Source organism: Salmo salar, chromosome ssa01 (assembly GCF_905237065.1).
Source record: "Salmo salar chromosome ssa01, Ssal_v3.1, whole genome shotgun sequence".
NCBI lineage: Eukaryota > Metazoa > Chordata > Actinopteri > Salmoniformes > Salmonidae > Salmo > Salmo salar.
The window spans coordinates 107,398,059-107,410,434 of NC_059442.1; positions in this window are offsets into that span (position 1 = coordinate 107,398,059).

Consider the following 12,376-nt stretch of genomic DNA (forward strand, 5'->3'; position numbering starts at 1 on the left):
GATGGTTATGAACTCTGTAGAGAGGTGGTAACGTGGCTCAGTGGGTGAGAGGATGGTTGTAGACTTGTAGAGTATAATGGCTCAGGTGAGAGGATGTTGAACTCTGAGAGATGGTTCTCAGTAGGTGAGAGTGTTACGACTCTGTAGAGAGGTGTACGTGGCTCCAGTGGGTGAAGAGGATGGTTGTAGACTCTGTAGAGAGGTGGTAATGTGGCTCGTGGGTGAGGGTTGTAGACTTGTAGGGTGGTACTGCTCAGTGGGTGAGGGATGTTGTGGACTCTGTAGGAGGTGAGTAATGTACTCAGTGGGTGAGAGGATGGTTGTGAACTCTTGGGTAGTAAGTGGCTCAGTGGGTGAGAGGATGGTTGTAGACTTGTAGAGAGGTGGTAACTGGCTCAGTGGGTGAGAGGATGGTTGTAACTCTGTAGAGAGGTGTAACGTGGCTCAGTGGGTGAGAGGATGGTTGTGACTCTGTAGAGAGGTGGTAATGTGCTCAGTGGGTGAGAGGATGGTTGTAGACTCTGTAGAGAGGTGGTAATGTAGCTCAGTGGGTGAGAGGGATGTTGTAGACTCTGTAGAGGGTGGTAATGTGGCTCAGTGGGTGAAGAGGATGGTTGTAGACTCTGTAGAGAGGTGGTAATGTGGCTCAGTGGGTGAGAGGATGGTTCTGAACTCTGTAGAGAGGTGGTAGTGTGGCTCAGTGGGTGAGAGGATGGTTGTGAACTCTGTAGAGAGGTGGTAACGTGGCTCAGTGGGTGAGAGGATGGTTGTGAGACTCTGTAGAGAGGTGGTAATGTGACTCAGTGGGTGAGAGGATGGTTGTGAACTCTGTAGAGGGTGGTAATGTGGCTCAGGTGAGTTAACTTGGGTACTGGCTCAGTGGGTGAGGGATGTTGTGCTGTAGGAGGTGGTAATGGCTCAGTGGGTGAGAGGGTTGTGAACTCTGTAGAGAGGTTTACCGTTCTCTGGGTGAGGGATGGTTATGAATTTAATGTACGTACTCAGTAGTAGGTTTGTGAATCTGTAGAAGTGTAAGGCTCAGTGGTGGATATTTAACTCTGTAGAGAGGTGGTAACGTGGCTCAGTGGGTGAGAGGAGATGGTTTTAGAACTCTGTAGAGAGGTGGTAACGTGGCTCAGTAGGTGAAGGACGGTTGTAGACTTGTAGAGAGGTGCACGTGTCTCAGTGGTGAGAGGACGGTTGTGAGACTCTGTAGAGAGGTGGTAACGTGGCTCAGTGGGTGAGAGGATGGTTGTAGATCTGTAGAGGGTAGCTAATGCTCAGTGGGTGAGAGGGATGGTTGTGACTCTGTGAGGTGGTCGTGGCTCAGTGGGTGAGAGGATGGTTGTGACTCTGTAGAGAGGTGGTAATGTAGGCTCAGTGGGTGAGAAGGATGGTTGTAGACTCTGTAGAGAGTGGTAATGTGGCTCAGTGGGTGAGAGGGATGGTTGTAGACTCTGTAGAGAGGTAGTAATGTGGCTCAGTGGTGAGAGAGCGTTTGTGACTGTGAAAGGTGGTAATGGGCTCAGTGGGTGAGAGAGATTACTCTGTAGAGAGGTGGTAATGTGGCTCAGTGGGTGAGAGAGACGGTTGTAGACTGTGAGGGTGGTAATGTGGCTCAGTGGTGAGAGGATGGTTGACTCTGGGGTGGTGGCTCAGTGGGTGAAGATGGTTTGTAGACTCTGTAGAGAGGTGGTAGTCTCAGTGGGTGAGAGGATGGTTGTAGACTCTGTAGAGAGGTAATGTGGCTCCAGTGGGTGAGAGGATGGTTGTGAACTCTGTAGAGAGGGTAGTATGGTGGCTCAGTGGGTGAGAGATGGTTGTAGACTCTGTAGAGGGTGGTAATGTGGCTCAGTGGGTGAGAGGATGGTTGTAGACTCAGTAGAGAGGTGGAAAGTGGCTCAGTGGGTGAGTTGGTTTACTGGGGTGGTAATGTGGCTCAGTGGGTGAGAGGATGGTTGTAGGTAGAGAGGTGTAATGTGGCTCAGTGGGTGAGGGATGGTTGTGAGACTCTGTAGAGAGGTGGTAATGTGGCTCAGTGGGTGAGAGGATGGTTGTAGACTCTGTAGAGAGGTGGTAACGTGGCTCAGTGGGTGAGAGGATGGTTGTAGAACTCTGTAGAGTGGTAATGTACTCAGTGGGTGAGAGGATGGTTTAGACTCTGTAGGGTGGTAACGTGCTCAGTGGGTGAGAGGATGGTTGTGAGACTGTAGAGGTGGTAATGTGGCTCAGTGGGTGAGAGGATGGATTGATCTGTAGAGAGGTGGTAATGTGGCTCAGTGGTTGAGAAGGATGGTTGTAGACTCTGTAGAGAGGTAGTAAGTAGCTCAGTGGGTGAGATGTTTGAAACTCTGTAGAGAGTGGTAACGTGGCTCAGTGGGTGAGAGGGATGGTTCTCAGACTCTGTAGAGAGGTGGTAATGTGGCTCAGTGGCTGAGAGGATGGTTGTAGACTCTGTAGAGAGGTGGTAACGTGGCTCAGTGGGTGAGAGGATGTTGGACTCTGTAGAAGAGGTGTAACGTAGCTCAGTGGGTGAGAGGATGGTTTGTAGACTCTGTGAGAGGTGGTAACGTGCTCAGTGGGTGAGAGGATGGTTGTAACTTGTAGAGGTGGTAACGTGGCTCAGTGGGTGAGAGGATGGTTGTAGACTCTGTAGAGAGGTGGTAACGTGGCTCCAGTGGGTGAGAGGATGGTTGTAGACTCTGTAGAGAGGTAGTAACGTGGCTCAGTGGGTGAGAGGATGTTTGTGAATCTCTGTAGAGGTGGTAATGTGCTCAGTGGGTGAAGGTGTGACTGGGGTGGTTGTGGCTCAGTGGGTGAGAGATGATTGTAGACTTGTAGAGAGGTGGTAACGTAGCTCAGTGGGTGAGAGGGACGGTTGTGGGAACTCTGTAGAGAGGTAGAAACGTGGCTCAGTGGGTGAGAGGATGGTTTATGAACTGTAGAGGGTAGTTGTGCTCGTGGGTGAGAGGATGGTTGTAGACTCTGTAGAGAGAGTGGTAATATGGCTCAGTGGGTGAGAGGTTGGTTGTAGACTCTGTAGAGAGGTGGTAATATGGCTCAGTGGGTGAGAGGATGTTTGTGGAACTCTGTAGGAGGGTGGTAACGCTGGCTCAGTGGGTGAGAGGATGGTTATGACTCTGTAGAGAGGTGGTAACGTGGCTCAGTGGGTGAGAGGATGGTTGTAGACTCTGTAGAGAGGTGGTAATGTGGCTCAGTGGTTGAGAGGATGGTTCTAGACTCTGTAGAGAGGTGGTAATGTGGCTCAGTGGGTGAGAGGATGGTTGTAGACTCTGTAGAGAGGTGGTAATGTGCTCAGTGGGTGAGAGGATGGTTGTGAACTCTGTAGAGAGGTGGTAACGTGGCTCAGTGGGTGAGAGGATGTTTGTAGAACTCTGTAGAGAGGTGGTAATGTAGCTCAGTGGGTGAGAGAGATGGTTGTAGACTCTGTAGAAGGTGGTAATGTGGCTCAGTGGGTGAGAGGATGGTTCTGAAACTCTGTAGAGAGGTGGTAATGGCTCAGTGGGTGAGAGGGGATGGTTGTGAGGCTCTGTAAGAGAGGTGGTAACGTGGCTCAGTGGGTGAGGAGGATGGTTGGAATCTGTAGAGGGTAGTATGGCTCAGTGGGTGAGAAGAGATGGTTCTGAGACTCTGTAGAGGTGGTAACTGGCTCAGTGGGTGAGAGGGATGTTAACTCTGTAGGTGGTAATTGTGGCTCAGTGGGTGAGAGAAATGGTTGTAGACTCTGTGGGTGTATGGCTCAGTGGGTGAGAAGGATGGTTGTGAACTGTGAGAGGTGGTAATGTGGCTCAGTGGGTGAGAGGATGGTTGTAGACTCTGTAGAGAGGGTGGTAACGTGGCTCAGTGGGTGAGAGGATGTTTGTAGCTCTGTAGGAGGTGGTAATGTGGCTCAGTGGCTGAGAAGGATGGTTGTACTGTAGAGGCTGGTAACGTAGCTCAGTGGGTGAGGGATGGTTGTGATCTGTAGAGAGGTGGTAACGTGCTCAGTGGGTGAGAGGATGGTTGTAGACTCTGTAGAGAGGTGGTAACGTGGCTCAGTGGGTGAGAGGATGGTTGTGAGACTCTGTAGAGAGGTGGTAATGTGGCTCAGTGGGTGAGAGGATGGTTGTGAACTCTGTAGAGAGGTGGTAACGTGGCTCAGTGGGTGAGGATGGTTGTAGACTGTAGAGGGGTGGTAATGTGGCTCAGTGGGTGAGAGGTCGGTTGTAACTCTGTAGAGGTGGTAACTGCTCAGTGTGAGGATTTGTGATTGGGGTGTAGGCTCGTGTGGGTTTGACTCTGTAGGAAGTGGTAATGTGGCTCAGTGGGTGAGAGAGATGGTTGTAGACTTGTAGAGGTGGTAATGTGGCTCCAGTGGGTGAGAGGATGGTTGTAGACTCTGTAGAGAAGTTGGTAACGTGGCTCAGTGGGTGAGAGGATGGTTGTAAACTTGTAGAGGTGGTAATGGCTCAGTGGGTGAGAGGATGGTTGTGAGACTCTGTAGAGGAGGTGGTAATGGGCTCAGTGGGTGAGAGGATGGTTGTGAACTCTGAGAGGTGGTAATGTGCTCAGTGGGTGAGAGGATGGTTGTGACTCTGTAGAGAGTGGTAATGTGGCTCAGTGGGTGAGAGGATGGTTGTAGAACTCTGTAGAGAGGTGGTAATGTGCTCAGTGGGTGAGGACGGTTGAACTCGTGAGAGGTGGTAATGTGGCTCAGTGGGTGAGAGAGGATGGTTGTAGAACTCTGTAGAGAGGTGGTAATGTCTGCTCAGTGGTGAGAGGATGGTTGTAACTCTGTAGAGAGGTGGTATGTGGCTCGTGGGTGAGAGGATGGTTGTAGACTCTGTAGAGAGGTGGTAACGTTGCTCGTGGGTGAGAGGAACGGTTGTGACTCTGTAGAGGGTGGTAATGTGCTCAGTGGGTGAGAGGATGGTTTGAGACTCTGTAGAGAGGTGGTAATGTGGCTCAGTGGGTGAGAGGATGGTTCTGAGACTCTGTGGAGGTGGTAACCGTGGCTCAGTGGGTGAGAGGGATGGTTGTAGAGCCTGTAGAGGATGGTAATGGCTCCAGTGGGTGAGAGGATGGTTGTAGACTCTGTAGAGAGGTGGTAACGTGGCTCAGTGGGTGAGAGGATGGTTGTGAGCTGTGAGAGGTGGTAATGTGCTCAGTGGGTGAGAGGTTGTAGACTCTGTAGAGAGGTGGTAATTGGCTCAGTGGTTGAGGATGGTTGTAGACTCGTAGAGAGGTGCTAATGTGGCTCAGTGGGTGAGAGGACGGTTGTGAGACTCTGAGGGTGGTAATGTGGCTCAGTGGGTGAGAGGATGGTTCTGAACTCTGTAGAGGGTGGTAACGTGGCTCAGTGGGTGAGAGGATGGTTCTGAGACTCTGTAGAGAGGTGGTAATGTGCTCAGTGGGTGAGGATGGTTGTGAGACTCTGTAGAAGTACTGGTATTTGGCTCAGTGGGTGAGGGATGGTTGTGAGACTCTGTAGAGAGGTGGTAACGGTGGCTCGTGGGTGAGAGGATGGTTGTGAGACTCTGTAGAGAGGTGGTAAGGTGTCTCAGTGGGTGAGAGGTTGACTCTATAGAAGGTGGTAACTGGCTCCAGTGGGTGAGAGGATGGTTGTGAGACTGTGTAGAGGGTTTTGGCTCAGTGGGTGAGAGGACGGTTGTGAACTGTAGAGAGGTGTAACTGTGGCTCGTGGGTGAGAGGATGGTTGTAGACTTGTAGAGAGGTGGTAAGTGCTCAGTGGGTGAGAGGATGTTGTGAACTCTGTAGAAGTGGTAACGTGGCTCGTGGGTGAGAGGATGGTTATGAACTGTAGAAGGTGGTAATGTGGCTCAGTGGGTGAGAGGATGTTGTACTCTGTAGAGAGGTGGTAATGTGCTCAAGTGGTTGAGAGGATGGTTGTAGACTTGTAGAGAGGTGGTAATTTGGCTCAGTGGGTGAGAAGGTTGTAGACTTGTAGAGAGGTGGTAATGTGGCTCAGTGGGTGAGGATGGTTCTAGACTCTGTGAGAGGTGGTAACGTGCTCAGTGGGTGAGAGGATGTTTGTGAACTCTGTAGGGGGTGGTAATGTGGCTCAGTAGCTGAGAGGATGGTTAATAGACTGTAGAGAGGTGGTAACGTGGCTCAGTGGTTGAGAGGATGGTTGTAGACTCTGTAGAGAGGTGGTAACGTGCTCAGTGGTGAGAGGTGGTTGTGAGACTCTGTAGAGAGCTGGTAACGTGGCTCAGTGGGTGAGAGGATGGTTGTAGACTCTGTAGAGAGGTGGTAACATGGCTCAGGTGGGTGAGAGGATGGTTGTGAGACTCTGTAGAGAGGTGTAACGTGGCTTAGTGGGTGAGAGGATGTTTGCGAACTCTGTAAGAGAGGTGGTAACGTGCTCAGTGGGTGAGGGTTTGTAGACTGTAGAGAGGTGGTAACGTGGCTCAGTGGGTGAGAGGATGGATGTAGACTCTGTAGAGGTGTAACGTGCTCAGTGGTGAGGATTTCTGAACTCTGTAGAGAGGTGGTAACGATGGCTCAGTGGGTGAGAGGATGGTTGTAGACTCTGTAGAGAGTGGTAACGTGGCTCAGTGGGTGAGAGATGGTTGTAGACTCTGTAGAGAGGTGGTAACTGGCTCAGTGGGTGAGAGGATGTTTGTGAGACTCTGTAGAGAGGTGGTAATTTAGCTCAGTGGGTGAGAGGACGGTTGTGAGACTTGTAGAGAGGGTGGTAATGGCTCAGTGGGTGAGGGATGGTTATAAACTCTGTAGAGGGTGGTAATGTGGCTCAGTGCTGAGGGATGGTTGTAGACTCTGTAGAAAGTGGTAACGTGGCTCAGTGGGTGAGGGAAGGTTGTAGACTCTGTAGAGAGGTAGTAATGTGGCTCAGTGGGTGAGAGGATGGTTCTGAAACTCTGTGAGAGGTGTAACGTGGCTCAGTGGTGGGATGTTTATGAGACTCTGTGGTAATGTGGCTCAGTGGCTGAGAGATGGTTTGAACTGCCGAGAGAGAGTGGTAACGTGGCTCAGTGGTTAGAGAGATGGTTGGGCAGACTCTGTAGAGGGTGGTAACTGGCTCAGTGGGTGGGAGAGACAGTTGGAGACTCTGTAGAGGGTGGTAATGTGGCTCCCAGTGGGTGAGAGGATGGTTGTGAACTCTGTAGAGAGGTGGTAATGTGCTCAGTGGGTGAAGGATGGTTGTAGACTCTGTAGAGAAGTGGTAACGTGGCTCTGAGCGAGAAGGATGTTTGTAGACTCTGTAGAGAGTGTAACGTGGCTCAGTGGGTGAAGTGATGGTTGTAGACTGTAGAGAGGTGGTAACGTGGCTCAGTGGGTGAGAGGATGGTTGTGCTGTAGAGAGGTGGTAATGTGGCTCAGTGGTGAGAGGATGGTTCTGAACTCTGTAGGAGGTGGTAACGTGGCTCAGTGGGTGAGAGGATGGTTGTGAGACTCTGTAGAGAGGGTGGTAACTGGCTCAGTGGGTGAGATGTTTGTGAGACTCTGTAGAGGTAGTAATTTGGCTCAGTAAGTGAGAGGATGGTTGTGAGACTGTAGAGAGGTGGTAATGTGGCTCAGTGGCTGAGAGGATGGTTGTGCCTGTAGAGAGGTGGTAAAGTGGCTCAGTGGGTGAGAGGCTGTTGTAGAACTCTGTAGAGAGGTGGTAATGTGGCTCAGTGAATTGAGAGGATGGTTGTACACTCTGTAGAGAGGTACTAATGTGGGCTCAGTGGGTGAGAGGATGCGTTGTAGACTGTAGAGAGGTGGTAATGTGGCTCAGTGGGTGAGAGGATGGTTCTGAACTCTGTAGAGAGGTGGTACGTGGCTCAGTGGGTGAGAGGATGGTTGTGACTCTGTAGAGAGGAGGTGGTAATGTGGCTCAGTGGGTGAGAGGATGGTTTAACTCTGTAGAGAGGTGGTAATGTGGCTCAGTGGGTAGAGAGGATGGTTCAGCTGTAGAGAGGTGGTAACGTTGCTCAGTGGGTGAGAGGATGGTTGTAACTCTGTAGAGAGGTGAAGTAATGTGCTCAGTGGGTGAGAGGATGGTTGAAACTCTGTAGAGAGTGGTAATGTGGCTCAGTGGTGAGAGGATGTTTCTAGACTCTGTAGGAGGTTAATTGGCTCAGTGGGTGAGAAGGATGTTTTGAACTCTGTAGAGAGGTGGTAATGTGGCTCAGTGGCTGAGGATGGTTTGAACTGTAGAGAGGTTGTAACGTGGCTCAGTGGGTGAGAAAGGATGTTTTGACTCTGTAGAGTGTAAAATGGCTCATAGTGAGAGACGGTTGTGAGACTTGAGAAGGTGGTAACATGTGGCTCAGTGGGTGAGATGATGGTTGTAGACTCTGTAGAGAGTTGGTAACGTGGCTCAGTGGGTGAGAGGATGGTTCTGAACCTGTAGAGAGGTCGTAGTTCAGTGGTGGGGATGGTTGTGAACTCTGTAGAGAGGTATTACGTGGCTCAGTGGGTGAGAAGGATGGTTAACTCTGTAGAGAGGTGGTAACGTTGCTCAGTTGGTGAGAGGATGTCGTGAACTCTGTAGAGAGGTGGTAACGTGGCTCAGTGGGTGAGAGGATGGTTGACTCTGTAGAGAGGTGGTAACGTGGCTCAGTGGGTGAGAGGACGGTTCTACTCTGTAGGAGGTGTAAGTAGCTCAGTGGCTGAGAGAATGGTTATGAGACTCTGTAGAGAGGTGGTAATGGCTCAGTGGGTGAGAGGATGGTTGTAAGACTCTGTAGAGAGGTGGTAACGTGGCTCAGTGGGTGAAGGACGGTTGTGAGATCTGTAGAAGGTGGTAATGTGCTCAGTGGGTGAGAGGGGTTTAGACTTGTAGAGAGGTGGTAAAAGTGGCTCTTCCAGTGGGTAGAGAGGACCGCAGTTGTAGACTGTAGATGTATGTGAGATCAGTAGGTGAGAGGTGTTGTAGACTGTAGAGTGGTAATGTGGCTCAGTGGGTGAAGGTTGTACTGTAGAGGGGTGTAATGTGCTCGTGGTTGAGAGGATGGTTGTAGACTGTAGAAGGTGGTAATGTGGCTCAGTGGGTGAGAGGACGATTGTAGACTGTAGAGAGGTGGTAATGTGGCTCAGTGGGTGAGAGGATGGATTGTGAACTCTGTAGAGAGGTGGTAACGTGGCTCAGTGGGTGAGAGGACGGTTGTGAACTGTAAGAGAGGTAGTAATGGGCTCAGTGGGTGAGAGGGGGTTGCAGACTCTGTAGAGGGTATGGCTCAGGGGTTGGTAAGAGGTAGTAATGTTGCTCAGTCGGTGAGAGGATGGTTGTAGACTCTGTCGAGAGTAGTCCAATGTGGCTCAGTGGGTGAGAGGATGGTTGTAGACTCTGTCGAGAGGGTGGTAATGTGGCTCAGTGGGTGAGAGGATGGTTGTGAACTCTGTAGAGAGGTGGTAATGTGGCTCAGTGGGTGAGAGGATGTTGTAGACTCTGTAGAGAGGTAGTAGGTGGCTCAGTAGGTGAGAGGATGGTTTAGACTGTGAGGAGTAACATGCTCAGTGGGTGAGAGGATGTTTGACTCTGTAGGGATACCTCAGTGGGTGGGTGGAACTCTGTGAGGGGACTGCTCGTGTGAGGGATGACTTGGAGTGTAACGTGCTCTGGTTGAGAGGATGTTTAATCTTAGAGAGGTGGTAACGTAGCTCAGTGGGTGAGAGGATGGTTGTGAGACTTGAGAAGTGGTAACGTGGCTCAGTGGGTGAGAGGATGGTTACATGTAACTCTGTAGAGAGTGGTAACTGGCTCAGTGGGTGAGAGGATGGTTTGAGACTCTGTAGAGGTGGTAACGTGGCTTAGTGGGTGAGAGGATGTTTGTGACTCTGTAGAGAGTGTAACTGCTCAGTGGGTGAGAGGATGGTTGTAGACTCTGTAGAGAGGTGGTAACGTGCTCAGTGGGTGGGGATGGATGTAGACTCTGTAGAGAGGTGGTAAGTGGCTCCAGTGGGTGAGAGGATGGTTCCTGACTCTGTAGAGAGGTGGTAACGTGGCTCGTGGGTGAGAGGATGGTTGAGACTCTGTAGAGAGGTGGTAACGTGGCTCAGTGGGTGAGTGGTTGTGACTCTGTAGGGGGTATACGTGGCTCAGTGGGTGAGATGTTTGTGAACTCTGTAGAGAGGTGGAAATTGCTCAGTGGGTGAGAGGATGTTTTCGAGACTGTAGAGAGGTGGGTAATGTGCTCAGTGGCTGAGAGGATGTTGTGAGACTCTGTAGGTGGTAATGTGCTCAGTGGGTGAGAGGATGGTTTGAGACTCTGTAGAGAGGTGGAACTGGCTCAGTGTGGATAGTTGTGAACTCTGTAGAAGGTAGTAATGTACTCAGTGGGTGAGAGGGCATTGTGGACTTGAGGTATAATGTGCTCAGTGGTGGTGGTTGTGACTCCAAGAGAGAGGTTATGTAGCTCAGTGGGTGAGAGGATGGTTGTGAAACTCTGTAGAGAGGTGGTACGTGGCTCAGTGGGTGAGAGGATGGTTGTAGACTGTAGAGAGGTGGTAATGTGGCTCAGTGGGTGAGAGGATGGTTGTGAACTCTGTAGAGGGTGGTAATGTGGCTCAGTGGGTTGAGAGGATGGTTATGAGACTGAGAAAGGTGCTAATGTGGCTCAGTGGGTGAGAAGGACGGTTGTAGACTGTAGAGAGGTGGTAATGTGCTCAGTGGGTGAGAGGATGGTTCTAGACTCTGTAGAGAGGTGGTAACGTGTCTCAGTGGGTGAGAGGATGGTTGTGAGACTCTGTAGAGAGGTGGTAATGTGGCTCAGTGGGTGGAGAGGACGGTTATATCTGTAGAGAGGTGGTAATGTGGCTCAGTGGGTGAGAGGATGGTTCTAGACTCTGTAGAGGGTAGTAACGTGGCTCAGTGGGTGAGATGTGAGAGGTAGAGTGTAACGTGCTCAGTGGTGAGAGGGACGTTTTGCAGACTCTGTAGAGAGGTGGTAATGTGGCTCAGTGGGTGAGAGGACGGTTGTAGACTCTGTAGAGAGTGTAATGTGGCTCAGTGGGTGAAGAGATGGTTGTGAACTCTGTAGGAGGTGGTAACGTACTCAGTGGGTGAGAGATGGTTCTGAACTCTGTAGAGAGGTGGTAACGTGGCTCAGTGGGTGAGAGGATGGTTGTAAACTCTGTAGAGAGGTGGTAATGTGGCTCAGTGGGTGAGGGCGGTTGTAGACTCTGTAGAGGTGGTAACGTTGCTCAGTGGGTGAGAGGATGTTGTGAACTCTGTAGAGGGTGGTAATTCTCGTGGGTGAGAGGATGTTTAGACTCTGTGGAGAGGTGGTAATGTGGCTCAGTGGGTGAGAGGATGGTTCTGAGACTCTGTAGAGAGGTGTAAGTGGCTCAGTGGGTGAAGAGATGTTTTGAACTCTGTAGAGAGGTGGTAATGTGGCTCAGTGGCTGAGAGGATGGTTATGAGACTGTAGAGAGTGGTAATGTGGCTCAGTGGGTGAGAAGGATGTTGTATCTGTGAGAGGTGGTAACGTGGCTCAGTAGTGAGAGCGTTGTGAAACTGAGAGGTGGTCGGCTCAGTGGGTGAGAAGGATGGATGAACTCTGTAGAAGGTGGTACGCTCAGTGGGTGAGAGGATGGTTATGAAACTCTGTAGAGAGGTGTAATGTGGCTCGTGGTGAGGGATGGTTGTAGACTCTGTAGAGAGGTGGTATGGCTCAGTGGGTGAGAGGATGGTTGTAGACTCTGTAGAGAGGTGGTAATGTGGCTCAGTGGGTGAGAGGATGGTTCTGATCTGTAGAGGGTGGTAACGTTACTCAGTGGGTGAGAGGATGGTTGTGAGACTCTGTAGAGAGTGGTACGTGGCTCTGTGGGTGAGAGGATGTGTAGACTCTGTGAGATATAATTCCGTGGTGAGGAGATGTTCTGAACTCTGTAGAGAGGTGGTAACTGCTCAGTGGGTGAGAGGAGATGTTTCTGAGACTCTGTAGGAGGTGTAATGCTCAGTAGCTGAAGTGGTTATAGTAGAAGTTGGTAACGTGGCTCAGTGGGTGAGAGGATGTTGTGAACTCTGTAGAGGAGTGGTAACGATAGGCTCAGTAGGTGAGAAGGCGTTGTAGACTGTAGAGAGGTGTATACTGGCTCAGTGGGTGGATGATGGATGTAGACTCTGTAGAGTGTACGTGGCTCAGTGGGTGAGAGGATGGTTCTAGACTCTGTAGAGGTGGTAACGTGGTTCAGTGGGTGAGAGGATGGTTGTAGACTCTGTAGAGAGGTGTTGGCTCAGTGGGTGAGAGGATGGTTTAGACTCTGTAGGTGTAGTTGCTCAGATGGTGAGATGTCGTGAAGACTCTGTAGAGGGTGGTAACGTGGCTCAGTGGGTGAGAGGATGGATGTAGACTCTGTAGAGAGGTGGTAACGTGGCTCAGTGGGTGAGAGGTGTTCTGAA